Source organism: Octopus bimaculoides, chromosome 2, assembly GCF_001194135.2.
Source record: "Octopus bimaculoides isolate UCB-OBI-ISO-001 chromosome 2, ASM119413v2, whole genome shotgun sequence".
NCBI classification, from domain to species: Eukaryota; Metazoa; Mollusca; class Cephalopoda; order Octopoda; family Octopodidae; genus Octopus; species Octopus bimaculoides.
In genome coordinates, this window is record NC_068982.1 from 184,278,289 (window position 1) to 184,284,842 (window position 6,554).

At 38.6% G+C, this 6,554-nt stretch overlaps 1 long non-coding RNA gene across 1 annotated transcript in view; it reads right to left on the reverse strand.

The window, feature by feature from the left end:
• The window catches only part of LOC106883900 (uncharacterized), a 28,548-nt gene extending 23,072 nt beyond the window's left edge, over nucleotides 1-5,476 (reverse strand). The window contains exon 1 of the long non-coding RNA XR_001411173.1: nucleotides 5,032-5,476. This is a non-coding gene — a long non-coding RNA (uncharacterized LOC106883900). The remainder of the gene's footprint in view (nucleotides 1-5,031) is intronic.
• Nucleotides 5,477-6,554: the final 1,078 nt, after the last annotated feature.

Here is a 6,554-nt window from a genome sequence, read left to right on the forward strand (position 1 = left end):
CTTCTCTCTCCTTCTTTCTCGTTCATTTTTTATTCATCTAAAACTCGGTCCGAGCCAGGAATGAGAAACTGGTAAATGAGAGAAAGAAACTGGGTATTATGTGTGTATATGTGTGTGTGTGTGTGTGTATGTGTGTGTGCACGTGCGCGCGTGTGAGTGTGTGTGTGTTTGTGCGTCTATATATATATATATATATATATATATACATGTGTGTGTGTACATATAATGTGTGTGTGTATGCATATGTGTATGTATATGTGTGTGTGCGTGTGTATCTTTGTATGTATATGTATAAATGTTGAGAGAGAGAGAGAAAGAGAAGAAGTGCGGAGAGCAAGAATGAAATGTTGGTATGGAATAGAGATTCAAGCTTTCACATACATAGACTCACAGACTCACAGACACAGACACACAGACACAGACACACATATAGATACGCACTTAAAGACAGAGCAAAAGAAATATTTCTCCGCCGTCACAGCCATCTTTACCACCAGCGCCATCATCAGTTCTGCCGCACAAGCAGTAACAACAATAGCAACAACAACAATAACAACAACTGCATCAATAACAGCAGCTGCAGCAGCAGCAGCAGCGGCGGCGGCAGCCATTTTTGCCTTTGAAGTCGGTTAACATCAAAGAAAGTCGGATTAGTGTTTCTTCAACGGAAGACAAAACTACTAACATCTCTTTAGTCATTGAATAAAACAAGATATTTGTGTGTAGCCATTACGACTGCCACCGCCACGACCATCACCATCACCACTACTTCTGGCTCCACCACTGCAGCAACTCTTACTACTACTACTACTACCACGACTTTAATATTAAAAAAAAAACATCTCCACCTTCACCATCACCACCACCACAAACTCTACAACCTCCACCACCACTACAACTTCCAGCATTACAAATATGATAACTACCTTCACTTCCACCAGAACAACTATCGCCACCACCATCAAAACCACCACCACCACCACCACTACTACTAACAGCATCTCCACTTCGAGCCTTATCACCACCACCACCATCATCATCTTTCACTACCACAACCTCTGCCTCCTTCTCCTTCACCACCACCCCTATTACCACTACCACAACCACCACCACAACTTCCAACATCGCCAGCACGACCATCAACATGATCATCATTGCCTCACCACAACTTCTAGCACCGCCATAATACCAGCCGCTACCCAATCACCTTCACACCACCTATGCTATCAATACAATCAACAAGAAGGACCGATGCTCGACTTGCTAGAAATACCAACCAAATATCCCTTAACTATCTCTCTCCTGTCTTAAGTAAGGAAAGGACAAGACAATATAGTCTTCCATAACTCTAAAAATGATGAGATGGTCACATGACAAATTTGCTTTATCAGGAGTGATTTAGGACTAACCAAACAAAAACAACTCCGAGGAGATCCTCTCCGTAACTTTGACAGCCAGTCAGGCAGCAAGGATCTTTTAGATGAAATATCTAAGACTACAGTTCTTCATTCCCAATCATTCTGAGTTCGTAACACACTGGAACAAACTAAAATACGATGTACCTCATACTGTAATTTTAGAAAAAAAAAAATGGTACTTTTTGGTTATCTCACCCCCATTAAAAAATTGGGTTATTTCACCCCGTTTTACGAGAAATATCGGTACTTTTGGTTATCTCCCTCAACAGAAAACTTGTTTAACCCTCAATAAAGCAAAAAAAAAAAAATTTTTTTAATGAAAATATAAATAAACATGAAAACTGAAAAACAATAAACATCTTATTGAATCTGATAACATTTTTATAACAACTCATACCATGCCTATTAAAGAAGCCAAACATCAACAATGTGTTGAAGTATTGAATCAAAACGATCTCTTTTAATCCAATCTGTTGTCGCCACATAAACTCAATTTTTTAATGGGGAGATAACCTAATTCTAATGACAATTTTTTAATGGGGGTGAGATAACTAAAAAGTACTAAAAAATGCAGCTTGATAGTTTGCAATTTAGAAAACATATATAGAAAATTATTGTTTATCATCCACTTGTGAGAATGCCGAATGGTTAAGAAATTCGTTATACATTCACTTGATCTCGGGTTCAAGAAACATCCTGGATAAGCCTCTTTTGTCATCTTCTTGGGCCACCATCTTCCTTGGGAAGATGGTGGCCCAAATAAATAGGTCTATTCTTAACATTCGGCAGTAAAGTATCGAACGAAACTAAGAGAGAATACTAGCCCTTGGCAGGAAGTTTAATATGGGACATGTAGGTTTCTCTGATTGACCCTAAATGGTGGTTTCCCTTTTGGGATACATTTTTCTTTCATTAACCCTTTTATATTTACACCGTTGTTTTTTTATGTCTGCTTCTCATTCATAGTCTTCTCTGTAATCCCCCACCCTCATCTTTGCAATCTGTCTTTGTAATTCTCCACCATCTGTTACCCCTGTGCTGTGAAAAAAGCAATGAGCTGGTAGGATCGTTAAAGCGTCGAAAAACTGCTTTGTAGTATTTCTCCCGGATCTTCACTTCTGAGTTCAAATCCAGCGGTCAACTTTGCCTTTTATCCTTTCCGTTGATAAAATAAGTACCAGTCAAAAACTGGGGTCAATGATATCGACTAATCCTCCTCTCCACAAAATTGCTGGCTTTCTGCCCAAATTTGAAACGACCATCATCAATCATCGATGTCATCGTCATCGTCATTACTATTCGCTGCTGACCTGTTCAGACGTATTTTTATATTGTTCTGACCATTCAGAATTACAGTGCCGGAGACGCTGCCGTAAATTCACCTGGAACAGCTGGTATCAACTAGGGAGATGAGTAAATAAGTGTTCAGCATCAAATCCAGATTCTATTCAAACTGATCGGAAACATTTCTGAAGGTACTGGTATTGACAACAAAGTTACAGACATGGTGAGGCTCCCTGACCCCATTTACTTTAAATGTTGGATGCAGGTTTATGATATGGTGGAACACAGAAGGCCCATATGCTATAACTGTGGAAGCACGAACCACTTAGCTGTTATCTTCATTGTAGTAAAGGAGAAGAATACGCAAGACATCTGTTATTAGCACCCATAATACAGAAGCAGAAGCAGCAGCAAACACAATGAAGGAAGTAACATCCCCACGATCAGTAGTGACAACAGTAGCAATAATCCTAAGAACATCAGCAACCGAACACATTAGCAACTGAACACATTAGCAACTGAACACATTAGCAACCCCAAAACCTATCAGAAGTATAACTGATGAGTGTCCCTCCACCACCACATTAAATAAACACGATCAACATAAATGAGATAGATACAGACATAAGCGGACATGCTGGTCTTCATCTCAGATCATTCTCTACAACAATTCATTAAATGACAAAAATGAGAAGTACAATGGTAAAAAATCGTGTTGAGCGAGCAGAGGAAGAAAAATAATAGCGTAGGCCGAGGAATTTGACGTGACATTGAAGTAACCGCCAACCAGCCAAAATCCCCGCCTCACCACCACCATCACAACAACAACAGCTAAAGCTGCAGTCTCGAAACAACAAACGCTACATGAGATAAACATGTAAAGACAAGAATAACCAGAGCAAACATATCGACAGAAACAATCAAAACATAAGCAAAAAGAACAATAGCAGTAACGATAGCAGCCACAGTAAAAATAAGCAAACCCGTAATCAGTCCTTCTACTCAACTCACTGGTTGCACTAGAAAGAAATAGTAAATAAAACAACCGAGAGATAAAATATAAGCAAAAAGAGAAATTCTTGAAGAATTAGTTCTAAAAAACCATGAGATAGACTTCTGGTGATGTTTTCACTACATGAGTGTACTGCAAAACTTTTCCTACATGAAGTAAGATTTTCTGAAAAAGAGCGGACAAAGAACAATTAGAGCGGACTTTGAAAGCTCTCTTCTCTGCCAAGAATTATCCAGTCTTCAAAATAAGTGTGAATTTTCACCTTTTCTCCGCCCCAACAAGGACCATATTTAGAGTTTGTGGAGTAAAAATTCACAACACTTGCAGTTGGCCTGCAAGCAAGATCTGTTGCTTACTGCCTTCATGTCATTACATATAGAAGCGGTAACTATTAGCAAACCAAGATTTTGATATAGATATTCACGCTTCTCGATGATTACAAAATGTAGGTTTCTTTCAGTCGCCCTGACCGAATGGAGTGGTAGTGGTGTTTCAAAAATGGTGCTGGTAATATTTCTGAACCCAGAAGAAAAGCCAGTGGCCTTGGACAAGTTAAGACCAGCAGCGAAAGAAGTGTCTTTAGACTAGTGTCTGTTTGTGCCACGACTAGCGCAGCGTAGCCGGGAGGGCTTTTCCATGCGTTTAAAAACATTCGTGGGGACGTCCTCGTCATTAGTATTAGCGAGTATTTAAAACCAACACACCATCTCTGGTAGCTCCAACACACCATCTCTGGTAGCTCCAACACGCCAATCTGGGTCGCATAAGTCGTATCCAGGTAAAGTATTTGTTAGTTCAGCGGATAAGGGTAGCTTAAACTATCCACAGTTTCGGTTGATGGTCTTATGTAGACCACAAGTCTGTTATCTGCACGGTAAACTGAGATAAGATACATCGATAGGAAACCAGTTACAAGAAAGTGAGCACGTTGTTTCCGGTCGGACGCCTACAGCAACGGTTCTCTGATAGTGAAACGTTCATAAAAGGGAAAACCATTCGGTCGTGGAAATAATTAAAACACGTCCCCCACCACGAATAACTGATACATCACACCATTATTAGCATAAGCACTACGTATAATCAAGTCCTCCGCTAAACTGCTGCATAATACGTGATACCTTGTGTGGAGATATTTGGAATATGTGGCACAAAACAATCTGTTCTTGGATCTGAACTTGAATTGACAAATATATTACTTCTTTTCAAAAGGGATTCAACTATTCACCCCTGAGTTCGACTGATCTGAACAATAGAGTGATATTGTAAATATTAAATCATAGATAGTAGATTCACTTATTCGCTTCTCTACACACTTACCTGCAAACCGTTGCCAATGGTATATGTAATTAGCCATTTTGGGATTTTATCACCAGCTCACGACAGAATTTTAACCACTAGCAATCAGTAAAACAGCCAACTGTTAACCACAGTTCACAGATCTTGCTCTTCCTTGCAGGGACTAATCGCATGAACATCGACATACGAACGAAAGCACTATTTTTACAAGTCACAAGCTATTGAAGCTTATCAGTTTACAGCTACAAGCTAGAGCAGCGGAAACGGCTGCTAGAGCCCGCAAGCCATTGCAGTTTGTTCAGCATACAGTTACAAGCCATTTGTAACTTACATAACTTTTAGTCACACTTCATTGCATCTGATGCAATTTACAGTTGCAAGCCAATGCAACTTTTGCAGCTTATAGTTACGCATACTTCGTCGTCCGTTGCAACAACAGAACCTCGAATAGGATTCTTGCTTTAGCTCTTCATAATACGAGACGCGTGAATAATTAACTTGAACGCTAATTTATAACTGTCAGATTCTGTAAAAAGCATGCGTATTTTTCTCCTTTTCCAAGCCTCTCTAAAAAAGATTCGTAATACACAACAGTGTCTAACGTATTTTCTATACATGAATTATTTAATAGAAATTGATTCGAGAATTTTTTATATAACGTATGAAGAGTTCAAAGTAATATCAAAACATTACTCGGAACTGATGTTTTATATAACACATAAATACCTATATCATATTAGTTTAATCTGTGGTCCTATATTATTTGCAATAAAAATCATTCTATGACTGGGACTAGACAGTTCTAAACACTAAAATCAGAACAGAGTATGAGATGATAAATAAAGAGATAAATTAATAAATAAATACTTACACACTTATAGACTTATGCATACATACATACATACATACATACACACATATATGTATATGTGTGTGTGTGTGTATGCATGTGAGTTTGTGTGTGTGAGTATATACATATATATATGTGTGTGGTGTGATCTATAAGTATCCGGACTGTGGCCATAATAACGAAGCTAAAGCATGCAGTGTGAAGCCGCTTGGCACTGATTGATCTTGAACTTTGCTGTGCATGCGCACTAAGTTTTAACGTTCTAGCTTACTTCCGTTGCTTATAGCAGAACTTCGAAGGAACGTGTGTAGCGTGTGATCGTCGCATTGACCATGACAGAGAACGTTGAGCAGAGAATTTACGTCAAATTTTGCCAAAAGCTTGATGATACCTGCTCAAAGGCCTACGCAAAGTTTTCAAAAAGGTTTTCATCGTTCTCAATACAATCAAGGAGATCTTGTGCAACTGGAACCCGAGTATTACTCTCACCCCATCATGAGGAATAGTAGGAGTGCCATTGAATAGTGAGAGAGGGAGTCTAAGTGTGACACACTGACACACAGAAATTAGTTTTCACCTTTGTTATTTATATTATATTATATATATATATATATATATTTATATATATATATATATATATATATATGTATGTATGTATGTATGTATGTATGTATGTATGTATGTATGTATGTAT